We start from the raw sequence: 14,815 nt of genomic DNA on the forward strand, positions 1-14,815 counted from the left end.
ATATGAGTGAAAAAGCAAGGCACGAGTTATATTTAATATGTGTTGGTGTTTACGTTCAACAACACCATTCTGTTTAGGAGTTTCAACACAAATAGTTTGATGATTAATCTCTTTGCTTGAGAAGAGATCATGCATGATGAATTCAACACCATTATCAATTCATATAGTTTTAACCTTTTTATTAAATTGGTTTTCTATATTGCAAAGAAAGTTGAGAATATGTGTCTTGACAAAAGATTTATCTATCATGGGTATGCTCCATGTAAAACGAGAGAAGTCATCAATGATAGTTAAGATGTATTTGAAACCATTCATAGATGGAGTACTGGGACCCTATATATCTATGTGAAGTAAATCAAAAGAACATTTTGCATCAGATGTGCTAATAGTGTAAGAAAGCTTCTTTTGTTTAGCACGATGGCGAGCATCACAAGGAGACTGAGTATCATTTTTTATATAAGCATGTTTGGTTTATAAAATATGTAACCTATCATTTGAAAGATGGTCAAGACGAGCATGCCATAAATTGTGAGTCTGAATAGTGCAAACAAAACTACTACAACTATTATCATATTTACAATCAGAAGAATAAAAAATGTATTGGCCAGTGTGATGTTTAATCAAACTAATCTTCTCTTGATTGTGATTGTCTTGTATAATTTAGCCAAAATAGAAAAAGTTAGTTTGCATTTAAGATAATTGATAAGTTAAGAAACAAAAATAAGATTGAAAGAAAATTCAGGAACATATAAGACATTAGAAAGATAGAAGTTTGGATTAAAGGTGATAGTGCCACTGTAATGAGCATGTATAATTAGGCCATTGGGTAGAATTATAGGAATAAGAGTAATCTTCTGATAGAAGGAAACCGATTTCAAAGAAATGCAAACGTGATCGGTTGCACCATAATCAAGAAGCCATATATTACCAGAATTCACTTGAATAGTAGAAATAATATTACTTGGAGAAGTGTTGGTGGAAACTGTTCCAACTTGATTAATTTGCACAGTAGACGGTTTTATCTGTGAATGTTTGAATAACTCTACAACTTAATATTACTGTGACGTGATTTGTATGATCTTGGTAAGAGATTTATCTTGAACCAATATGATATTATGTGCAGCATTGTGAATCTGGCCAGGCTTGGATTTTGAAAACTTATATCCAAGAGGATAACCATGTTTCTTGAAACAAACATCCATAATATGCCCAAATTTGTTGCAATAAGTGAAAATTTTACGATTATTATTATTGGTGGTTTTGATAATCCGGTTTTCTTGATTAGGAAAGCCATGTTTTCTGAAGCAGGTATTTTCATTGTGGCCAACCCATTTACAATAAGTGCAAGTAACAAAAGCATGAACAGTGGGTTGAGAAGAGGAGTTAGAAATGGAAACACCATGTATTTGAGTAGTAACATGTTCAATCATGAGTTGTTGCTTTTGTTAAATGACGAGAGAAAATATTTTGGAGATGGGAGGAATAGGATTCATTATTACAAAAATCGCGTACAATGTCAAATATTTTGAGCTTTTAACGGCGAATTCGTGAACGATGTCACATCAAAAGACGTTAAATTGACTCGAATTTTAAAAAATTTGACATTAAATTAACGTCAAATTTTGTCAATATACGATGTTAACTTAACGTTGAATTTTTTCAATATATGACATTAATCAATTTTTTGTATTTTTTTTAATTAATTGTGATCCTTTTTTACAACTCTACGAGATCTGAAAAGGAAAAAAAAAACAAATTTCAGTTTTTGGTATTTTATAAAGCATGAACTATGATCAACAACAAACAACAATAACCAACAATAAACAAGTTCAATCAAACAACAACAAACAAGTTCAACCAAACAACAAAACCAAACAAGTTCAACCAAACAACAATCATAAAGTTCAACAAAAAAAGACAACAAACAAGTTCAACAAATAAGTTCTTCAAAACGAAAACGAAAACTAACCTTCAAAAGGTGAGTTTATCGGAATAAAGTGTCGTCACCTGTGAGAGAGAAAGCAGAATGCACCTATGAAGGACAATAACACGAAAATAATCGGTCAAAATAAACGAAAATCATACATAAATTAGTTAATTAACATGCATTTGTATAAAATGAAAGAAAGATTACCTGTGATGGTCGTCAAACTTCGCTCGAGAAAAGTTTGAGAAGAGAAGAGGGTATCACGCGCTAAGATAAAGTGAATGAATTTTCAATCTCCAGCTCAATTTTTATTGAATTCACTAACCTTTTAACGTCTAACGTTGGGGCATTCGACGTTTTATATCCTTTTATGTCGAATTACAATTATAAATGACGTTTAATAATTGTATTAATTTACAAAAATGACACTGATAATTTTTAATGTTGGCTATTCAGTTGTTGGATGTTGAACGCTTGACGTTATACGATATTTTTGCACTAGTGATCAAGTAGAAGAATATGAGATTTTATATTGGTATAATGGTCGTTCAAACCTCATAGGAGTTGCATAGCACGATCTTCACATTTCTGTTGTGGAAGGAGGGAAGAAACATTACAAGAACACTTTGGCTTACATGTGTAGGTTGGGTCTGGACAGAAGCTATCAATTTCATCCCAAAGAACTCTAAGCTTGGTGAAAAATTCTGATACAAAAAGCTCACCTCGAGACAAAGTTGATGCTTCTATTTGTAAGTTGGAAATTCTGGCAAGATCACCTTGAGAACGATTCTTAAGGTCAGTTCATATGTCAAGTGTTTGATTCATCCATAAATACTCTAACGAATATAAGGGAAGACAGAATGTGCAAGCCAAGAAACAACCATGATGTTACATCGAAACCAAGCTAGGAAAGAAATCTTAGTCTTGGTGGGTTGAGGTGTCAATCCAAGAACAAATTCAACTTTGTTCTTTGTAAAGAGTGTTATGATGACATATATGTTCCATGAGTGATAGTTTGTAATGTCAAGAACAAGTAAAATAAGAGATATGATTGGATTTTCATTAGGATAAAGATAAAAATAGGTATGTGCAGGATCTTGAAGTGGTTGATGTACTATAGTGGCCATGATAAGGAAAAAAAGGAAAATGAGAAGAGAAGGTTGGGAAATCAGAGTAAGGTGTAGCAAAGTTCTTCATCTAATGCCCTCATAGGATTACAAGATGGCAGAGAAGCAGAAAGAGAAAACCATAGAGAAAAACAAGAAAAATGATATGTTGTTGTACCATATGGACCGAACGGAACACGAGGGAAGGTTAAACAGGATCACAGCATGAACATAAGCCGACCAGAACGGACGGTCAGTTTAACAAAAAATGACCAAGTCTTGTAAAACTATATACCCATTATTCCCTATACCTCGCCACTACTCCTAGAACTAGACGTAGCGGATGGTCATGCTGACATATGACGATTATGACAGTAAGGGTTTTGACGAATATCTGTATAATTATCATAAGCCGGTTTTGTCCAGAATACCGACCGTCCGGAGCGGACGGTCGGCTAGGCAGAAAACTATAATTAATATCGCATTATGGAATAAACACAATTAGCGATGATGGGCCCCGGATTGGGCCGCAATTAAGAATCAGCTAATCATAGGCCCATGACACACACTATAAATACCAGTCAACAGGTGAAAGGTGGTTGGTTACATTGAATGTTCATTTATTCTTATTAGACACTTTCTCTTTCTATCTCTACCCTTTAACCACCTACTGACTTGAGCGTCGGAGTGCCTTTAGCAGGTATTCAGCCGGTTTAGACAGGAACAAGAGGCGTTAGCACAGTTACACAGAATAGAAGAGTAACCGGACGTTCAGGACAAAGTGTGAAGGAAGAGGTGAATTAAAGTCTAACCGGAACAGTTGTTATTAATCAAAAGGAAAAGCAAATGTATATATAATAAAAGAACGTAAGAGAAAAACTAAAAGTTGTTTAAGTAGCGAAACTGTTATCAAATTATGCCATGTGCTTATTACAAGTGTTGTTTCAGATAAGTATTTAAGTTAATGGAAAAATATTTATCATCGTGGTGTTGTGTTTCATCTTTCATGTAAGAAATTTATTCATTCAACCATGATTTTGTCTAATTTTCTATTTATCAGCTAAAGAAATTTCGTTCTTTCAGGTTGACACATAATTAGTGGCACGCGGCAGTTTGTTACTTAGAGGATAATGCTCCTACACAAATAATGTTAGAAATATTTGTATAAAATAAACCAGAAACAAGTTTTAAATAATTGTAAAAGCATATGTGCCTCTGTTGGGCTGCGTCTTTCTTTGATACCAAAGAATACATATATGCCTATTGCATGTACACTTGTAAAAACTGACAAAGGAAATCCAAATAAAAGTTGGAATAATGGTGCACAACAATACAAACCCACAAAAGATATATTTGGATTTTTTTTTAAATGTAAAGAAAAAAGTTTTGATGGTTAAAAAGCAAATTTATCTTAATTAAAATTAAAAATTTTAAATCTTAAGTAAAATGCAATTTTTTTTCCATAAACAAAATTATTCTATATATTAAACATTTAATTTCCATTTTCTCTTTAAATGAATATTCAAATAAGAAATTCATTATACTCAAAATACTCAATTTAAAAACAAATATCTACTTTAGTATATCAGCACACTCCTTTTTTTACTCTCTCCATTTAATCTGCAAACTTATAAAGACTATGCTGTTTTAATTTGGCCTAAAAGTTAACTTTTCTGTCTTCAGAACAAGTACAATACTACTATAAATACATGCATGATTAAAAACTGGTTTAGAAAAAAAAAACATTCATTATTGTATATCATTTATGATAAAGTGGTGATTCACAACAATAAATAGGCTTAAAATATTTCTATGTTTGAACTTTCCAACAAATTTTATTTAGAAATTTAAACATTATCTAAAGCATATGTTTAATACAGAAAAAAAAATTAAAACTTTGTTTAACTCCCAACAATTTTACAATGAAAAATAGGATTTTAACGCGCGAAACTTCCTAAATAAGATTTTTTTTTCTAATAGTACTAATTATATGTATTTTAAATTAAGCATCTATTTAGTCATCGTCAATAAGTACAACTTTTATCACTAAATCGAGTCATGTGTATGGTTTTTAACAGTGGATGCACATCTCTAACAATTTTCAATGATAATATGAACATAACATTACATACTCATTCAATGGAAAAGGTTCAATTCTTCCTAATCCAAAGTATATGAATCAAACAATATAAAAAATTTAAAGGGAGGCTATTCAAATAAATTAAAAGTGTTTTCTGTTTTTTAGAAAAGATAAAGGGTTAAGCAAGAGACTCCCACTCAAAAGATACAATAAAAATAACAAATTTTAAAGATGAAAAGACTTATTCTCATATAAATCATTTTTAATTTGATAACTTATGTGACAAATATAAAAGAAAATATGCTAACGGAGTACACGTCGGAGGCATGAATCATGCTGCTTGTAACAAATTTTATTAAAATATATATATATATATATATATATATATATATATATAATATGGGAGAAGAAAAAGAAACAAACTAACCGATCGATAATAATAACACCACTTATCAATAATAGCAGTATCATACTACCGAACGATAACAACAACACCACTAATACCGTATTATCGAATGATAATCATTACTACACTACCGAACCATAATAACATCAATACACTACCGAATGGTAATAACATTACTATACTACCGAACAGTAGTAACAACACTATATTACCAAAGGGTAGTAAACTTGAAAAAAAAAAAAAAACTAATTATGCTTAAGATTATGTAAAATTTCATAACTAAAATTTATTCTTCAGTCACAAAAATAAAAAATAAAAAACTCCTATATACACAAACTAGATGCTAAGTCTAGATATTTTTGCTAGAGAAACATGTCATGATAAATAATTTTCAAAAACAAACAAGCTGTGGTCCAAGTATATATCCGTCTCAGAAAATTGTTCATATATGAGATAAAATAATACATTCAGAGATAATATATACCTTCTATTAAAACAATTTATTCTGTTAAGATATAATTAATTTAAACGTTGGAACTCTTTTGAAGCATTATTTATAACCTAATAATACATCCAAGAGATTCTTATTATATAATGAAGCATAGTTTGAAATCCCAGGAAGACGTGTATTTAGTATGAGTGATGCTCTGAACAAAACATGTGGAGAAAAAAAAATAATGGAATAAGATGATATGCCGCAAATTTTGAAAATGAATGGCTCGCTGTGAATAACATATCTAGTTTAAGGATATTATTCTTTCACTTTTCTCTTTGCTGAATCAAACTTACTATGTCTTATCTTTTCTGAACTTAAAATGTTATATTAATATTAAAAGTTTCACATCGATTAAAGATAAAATCAAATTATAATATATAGATAAAGTCTAAATTTTATCTTACACCCTAGTTTAATACTAATCTCTTATTCCTAATTAATACTAATCTCTTATTTCTTATTCTTTATTTGTAATTCAAGTTTATTTAAACAGAAGATGTTACAAAACTAATAATGGAAAACAAAAGTATGAAAGCAACAATTCTCTGATATCTGAATGTGGTTGTACAAGTGTAGGGTTTCTGAAGCTGGTTTTGTCTCAACATGAGCCTCTTTTTTTACCTTTTTTTCCCAACCAACAATTTAAGAAAGAAGTACCCAGTGAGCTGGTTGGCAATTGATTTTCAGAACTGAATAATGAATGCCTTGTGAGAGTGAAGGCAAGGAAAAGGATCAGGTTTGTCCCATTTACAGACTAGAAATTCAAACTATATATATATGCAAAATTCATCACTTTTCCACTGCAGATTTGTCCACAACCTAAACTTTTTGTTTCCTAACTATGTCTTTCCTGATTGATTAGTGCCTGTTAATTTGGATTTTTCAAATTTTGCAACATCTAAAAATTCTAAAAAGATTCCTTTTTTAATATTTTCTATAAAATTTGATAGAAGAAATCAGAAAAAAATTATAAAAAGATGTTGACACTGTATCTATATTTTGTCAGCTTGTGTTTCTCTTTACACGTTAGAGAAAAACAGAATACCCACAAGGAGACATAGTCATGGCAAGTGAAGAGTCAATCCAATGTCCTAGGTGGCAGTATGTGATTGGTGGGGTGGTAAAATCCCACGTGGTAGTGATGCTTTACATCACGTGGGCTTAGACCAGCTTGTTGTGTGGCAGACATGCGCACACACCTCTTTCTAGCTAGCTAGCTTTAGATATCAGAACAAATAATAATGGAGACACATCCTTATCCACACATAAACCTATCTCTAATCATAGTATTTCCTTTGCTTAATTAATGTTTCCATGCTTTTCCCTTACCCTAACATTATGCCGATAAATAAATAGAATAAGCACAGACGTGTGAATATTATCTTTATATTTTAATTTATCTATTTCTTCGCAGGAAGGACATATGCCATTTATCTAGATAGATTGTGTCTACAAGAATTGGTCCAAAATCTCTTGTGATTTGAGTGAATCAATCTCAACACTCTCTCTCATAATCCTTTTCAACAGGAATTTCTTATTATATAAATGTTAGCCGCATCCAAATTTCTTAACTTGCAATATAGCAAGTCATTTTAACACATGTTGATGCCGATATGTTGCCTTTATCTGCATTTGCACCTGCACTTTACTTGGTTTCTCTGTAACATAAATGAGCACATGTCAATTGAGGAGAAAGAGAAATATATTATATTATATTATATATATATATGTATATGAATGGAGAAACTGAGAATGAGGTGCAGGTGCATATGCAGGTGAATGTCATATCGGACTAGTGGCTATGTGGTCAGTAGTAGATAGTTAGATAGTATGGTTGCAGCTGTTTGTGCTATATATCATAAGGGGTAAGATATTTCATTTGCTCTTCTTTGAACACCCAGATTAACACACAGATTTGGTTTTGGTTTGAGTTCTTCTATGTTCTTTTTAATGTACTGCAATATATGTGATATTTTCTGTAGTATATATCTCTGCATACACTTACAAACACGGTTCTTATGCAGATCCAGCTTATGGTGATATTGAATCCATAACTTTGAAGTTTAGACAAAGTTAGAATGAGTTTCTAGTTCAGCTGGCGTCAGTTTAATGATTTATATGTGTTCTGTTAACCTACTTTTTTTTTCTCATCAACTGTTTGATTTTCCAAGAATATGTTACAGAAGAGTTAAATTAGGAGATGTCTCCGGTTCTCGCCAAGCATTAATGATTAAAAAGGTATTATTTTATCTGAAATTTGAACACAAGTTTTGAATACCTGCTCAGTAATGTTAATTTATAGTTAAAGGGTTTTTTAATCTTTTCAAGATGGGTTTTAGGGCCTTCTGTCTGAAGGATTCTGCACAGTTTATCTGCAGAAAGGGTTTGCTAGTTAGTTACCCCTTTTTTCCTTTCCTTTCTAAGGTTATTAAAGTTATGAAAATGACACGAGTTAAATTAATTAATTCTTATAAGCACTTGTTTACTGTGTTTTATGAAAAGTGGTGGTAGTCTCCCTTAGATATTTTCTGGATAGAGAAATGATGGAACCCTCAGTTGGTTTCTAGCCTATGCTTCTTACTTGAAATGGACACATGGTCAATTAACAAGATCAAGTTCTTTCTTATTTTTGAGAATTTTCCAGCTTTGGTATTTATATATATTTGTCTTCTTCTAGACCAAATCCATCTTCCCAGTGGAGGAAGAATATAAAAAGATTGATTAAATTAATAGAGAACCCTTTGTCTGAGAGAGCATATTATGCCCTAGTGCCAAGCCAGTGATAAAATAGACTCTTCTAAAACCATAAAAGAACCAAATTTACATGTTGAACAGGCTTACCATGATAAAATGTGATATATATTGGCTGGAAAATCTAGCTAAGACTGTCATACAGCTTTAATATTTGGATAATTTCTTTAGGGGTGTGGTTGAAATTGAACCTTCTGCATACACTGATACCAATAAAATTGTTGTTTAGAAGGTACAGTTTCCAGAAGTGTCTATTAAATTAATAGCTATAAGCTACTATATACTGTCAGTGTAACATTTTGGAAGAATCAAAAAACTTACGAACCACAGTAGTTAGCTAACTGCACCACTGTCTAAAAGAAGGTAGAAAGGTCTGGAATCAAATTAACGCAAAACATGGAAGATGATGAAGCTCAACTTTCAGTTGAAGAGATGATGCTTCAAATCATAACCATTCTAAGTGATCATGATCAGCATTGAAGGATGGATGCATTTTCAAATATTTATCATCCTTACAAAATATTCAAGGTTGATTACTTCTCTTTGGAAATCTGTGTTGTGTATTACTTTTAACGGATTCATACATGGTCTGCAGATGTTTATATATATATATATATATATATATATATATATATATATATATATATATATATATATATATATATATATATATATATATATATAATCTTCTAAAGTGTTAATGAAGTATTTATCTAAACAAAATGTTTTCCATAATAAGGTGTTGTTACAAATGTTTAATAAAATTTGAATACTTATTGAATGTGTTTGTTAAGAATATTTAACTATATTTATGTTTTACATGACCTTTTATACTTTTAACTTTTAAAATTAAGCAGTCCATTTTTATTATTATATACCTTGGAATGTATTATAAAGTAAACTTAAGAAAAAGAAAACAAGTAGAGACATCAGTCCAACTTTTAATAATTATATTTTTTTATTCGACATTTTATTTTATATTATAGAATACAAAACACTCTGATAACAGTTACAATTTGTGTAATGTTTAAATTTTAAAATTTTGTTTACTTCATTGGATGCCTATAAAAATAGAGAATGAAGATCAAGCCACTGACACACAAAAGTGAAATGAAAGAAAATAACACATGTTTATGTTTTTGGGGTGATTAAAAAAAAAAAAACTTATTTTTTACTTGTAAAAAAGCATGAGAAGTTTTTGTTTATATGGTTATTGCAAGAGTTGTAAATAATATTTTGTTAATATAAATTATTCATTTGCCACAAAAAGTGGAAGGAACTGGTAATATTGGAGTCACAGTAATTAGACATTGTTAAAAGATATTAGAAGAAAACTACATTCATAGAAAAAAATAATATAAATAGAAAAAGACTTGAATCAATTTTTATATAAAAAGGATTAGAAATTCGACATCTAAGAAATCTTTTGGGAGGTCAAATTTAGTCACGCCTTTCTCCTTTATTTTATTTTATTTTAATGTTACTTTTACTATTTATGGAATTCTAAACCTTTAAGATTAATTTTCTTATAATTTTAATAATAAACTTTGAGGTCTAAATTATGTAATGAGTTATTCAATTTATTTATTTATTTATCAAAGTTTATTTTGTTATTCTTTTTATATTGAGTTCTGATTATTATCTCTTTTAAGATTATCTTAAAATGATATTGAGAGTGAATTTTATGCATTGTAATTATATTAATTTATTATTTTTTAATTAATAATTTTTTATGTGATTTTTTATATGTATATGGTGGAGCATATAAAAGATAATCAGTATAATGTGGAACAAAATAAATTTTATTAGTTCTTTTTATTTATATATGATAAAATAAGTGAGAAAAACTAATAATGAATTGATTAGTACTATTCTAGTTAATTCAATTTGTTTAATAAAAAGATTAGTACTTTAATCATATACAGTGGAATGAATAAAATATAAATTGAATCTTAGTTATATACCATGGAATAACTAATTGAGTGATTATTTTAATTAATTTGAATAAATTAATTGAACAACATTAAAATAAAACCATGAAAAATCATAATTTGAAAAAACAAGAATATCAACCTAATTTCATAACATTTATTTAAGTTTTACATTAATTGTTATTTTCTTTTACTACAAAACAATTATCTCAATTTTATCTAATTAGATGCATTCAAATTTGTACAGCATTTGCATTTTCATTCATTAAGTTACATTGCTTACAAAGATTTAGGATAATTAATTTTAGGCTTAATAGCACTAATGGTCTCTATTTTCGTCATGTGCATTCGTTTTGGTCCTTATATTTTTTTTTTGTTCAATGTTGTCCTAAAGATCGTAATTTGTGTTCAATTTAGTCCATTTTACTAACACCGTCTAAATCAATAACGGCCAGATCTCCACAGGTGCAATTAGAGAGTGAACTGTCATTTATGTTCTGACGTGAAAACTAGATCAGTCATCATCATAGGGACCACATTCGGAAATAATTAACAGAAATGAGAACTAGATTGAACAACCTTCATTCATTACAAAACACAAAGCCACATCACCATCGTCTTCAACCTTTAGTCCAACCAAAAGTGAAACCCTACTTTCTTTCTAAAAATCTAATCCTAGCGCCGCCACACCTAAACCCTGAGGCCACCACCGCAATCACCACAAACCTGTAAACAAAAATTCTAAAAATCATAGAGTGACCAAAAAATCATAGATAAACTCAACCAAGACAGTGAGATTTTTATTACACCTCCCCTTCAATCTGCGCGCAATTTCATTTTTGTCATCTAAATTGTGTTTAAAATTGATTCGTTAACTCGAACCATCTAATTGCATAAAGACCCTATTTGCTGGTCTTGTTTACCATTTCCATCTTTGCCTCATAAGCGTCACCTTTGAAAGAAAAGCAAAGCTAGAGAATATTCCAAGTACCATGATCCACCTTTGAAAGTAAACCATCTTTTTGAAGAAAGATTTTTTCCTTGCCCCAGAGACTCCAAAAACTTTCATATAAAGTGACCAAAATCACATTCACACACCCTTTTTATCAAAACCCTGTCAACAGTTTCAATCACAACATCAACAACTCTAACTTTACAATTGAAGAGAACCAACAAGGAAAAAGAGGAAACTTGGACATTGTTCACAAACTTGGGTTAGTAAAAGCTTTAACTTGTCGGGAGAAATAAAGGAGAACCCATTTATTGCAACAATAAGAAGAAGATTGGGAAGGAAATATGGCTCATCAACCACCAAGATTGGGAACAAGATTGGCTAACCACGAAACCCTAACCCTAATTTCACTCTCCACCCTCGTCAAAAATTGGGTTCCATTAAATAAATCACATTTCTTTCAAAATTCACCTCAATGTGGCTGACGGATTCCATGTGGACAGTTAAATGTCACATCAACACTGTTCTGCACAGTTGGGCTGTCTGCAGTTAACGATTTAAACGGCGTTTACAAAAAGGACCAAATTGAACGAAATTTATATTCTTTAGGACAACATTGAAAAAAAAATATGAGGACCAAAACAAATGCACGTGACGAAAATAGGGACCATTAGTGCTATTAAACCTTAATTTTATAGTAAATTTTATAAGAACTAAATTGTTAAAATTATGAGTTTATTTGAGAGATAACTTGAATTAGTTTTACTCTAATTAGTATTCTTGTTTACTTATAAAACAATATTAAAATTATTATAATAAAATAATATGAATTTGATCGGAGAAAAAGGTATGACTCCAATAAATTTAAAAGATTTTGTAAAGATGAAAAAATAGAAAAGAGTAAAAAGACAATTCACTAGTAATTTAATAAAATGACGTTTATGGGAGAGGAAAAATAAAAAAGTTTAATGGAGTTGATAAAGTTAATTTCATATAAGAATGTCCACAGAATGTTAACAAAAGGTTGTTAATAAACTATTCAGTTGTTATTAGTTATAGTTTAATGTTAAAAGAGTTATAAACTTTACAAATTGAAAAATTAATCAAGATCCATATTGATGAGAATACTTATACAAATTGATCTTAAATGTGAAAAAACAATTTCAACATGATTTATCACCTAAAAAAATTGAAAAGTAAAATAAAAAATATGATAAAAATTAAATAGAATAATCACTGATTTAATAATTGATTTTTTGTGAAAAAAAAAATAGTCACTATTTCAATTATTAAATCATAAAAAACATAAAATTAACTTTCGATTATAGTAGTATGAATTTTTTTTCAGTGACTAATTGCAGTTACTATTCACCGATTTTAATTTGTAGTAGTAAAAAAAATTAAATTTGATTGTCTAATAATAATACTTAACTCTTTATATTTCTAATTAATACTCAGAGCATTGCTATAAATTTTAAAAGTTATTTTTTATCTATATAAAAAAAAATCAATTTCTAAATTGTTTCTTTTTTTTCTACATTTAATATGCAAAGTTTTACTAAACAAACTAAATTTGTTAATTTGATTATAGAGTTCATCAAATATGCATATGTAATAATTATGTAATAGTTTTACATTCTGTATATAACATGTAAATTCACAATTTAAATAGTGACATATTATAATAAAAGGTTTAAAGAATAATTCTGATGTATTATTTTAAGGAATAGAGTACCATATATATACATACAAGGATCCTATAATCCTTCATCTATTAAAGGAAAGACATGTGCACAAATCTGCATAAATTATAATAATATCAAAAATATAACTTAACATAATATTTGATTGCCTAATATCCTTTAATAGAATATTTGACATATCTTAATACCCCGACTCAAGTTGGTGCATGGATATCACACATTCCTAACTTGAATAGAGACTCATCAAACAATCTTCTTGACACTCCTTTGGTGAGAACATTAGCCAGTTGTAATTCTGATCTTACAAAAGGAAATGAAATTATTCCAGCTTCAATTTTCTCTTTGATGAAATGTCTATCAATCTTCACATGCTTTGTTCTATCATGTTGAACAGGATTATGAGCAATTGCAATAGCCGAAGTATTGTCACAGTACAAACTCATAGCTTCATTTAGTTTAAATCCCAAATCTGATAGCACATTTTTAATCCATAAAAGTTCACATACACCTAGTGTCATGCCTCTAAATTATGCTTCAACACTAGATCTTGCTACTACAGGTTGTTTTTTACTCCTTCACCTTACAAGATTTCCTCCTACAAAAGTAAAGTATCCAGAGGTAGATCTTATATCATCTTTTGAACATGCCCAATCTGCATCAGTGAACCCTTCTACCTTCAAGTTTCCGTTATTTGAGAACAAAATTCTTTTACCAGGAGCGGACTTCAAATATCTCAAAATCCTCTCAACAGCATCCATGTGAAGCTTTCGTGGGTCATGCATAAATTGACTAACAACATTCACTACATAGGTGATATATGGACGTGTATGACACAAATAAATTAATTTTCCTACCAGTCTTTGGTATCTCCCTTTGTCTATGCTTGCTGAATTTGAGCATTGAAAGAGTTTATGATTTTGTTCAATTGGTGTATCAGNTGGTTTACTCCCGAGCAGCCCAGTTTCAGATAGTAAGTCAATAGTATATTTTCTTTGGCATAGGAAAATACCATGTTTTGATCTAGCTACTTCAATACCCAGAAAATATTTGAGATTTCCAAGTTGTTTCATCTCAAATTCAGATGTAAGGTATTGTTGTAAACTAGAGATCTCATCTTGGTCATTTCCTGTAACAATCATGTCATCTACATATATAATCAAAGTTGTAATTTTTTCTTTTCTTCTCTTCAAAAATAAGGTGTGATCAGAGTTACTTGCTCTATAGCCAAACGCCTTCATAAACTTGGTAAACCTTCCAAACCATGCTCTTGGGGATTGTTTTAATCCATATAAAGCCATCTTTAATTTGCAAACCTTCATTCCATTTGAATCTGTCATGCCTGGTGGAGAATCCATATAAATTTCTTCTGAAATTTCTCCATGTAAGAAAGCATTTTTCACATCAAATTGTAGAAGAGGCCAATCTTGGTTTGCAGCTGGCGACAAAAGTATTCTCACAGTATT

The sequence above is a fragment of the Vigna radiata genome, chromosome 4, assembly GCF_000741045.1.
Source record: "Vigna radiata var. radiata cultivar VC1973A chromosome 4, Vradiata_ver6, whole genome shotgun sequence".
Lineage (NCBI taxonomy): Eukaryota > Viridiplantae > Streptophyta > Magnoliopsida > Fabales > Fabaceae > Vigna > Vigna radiata.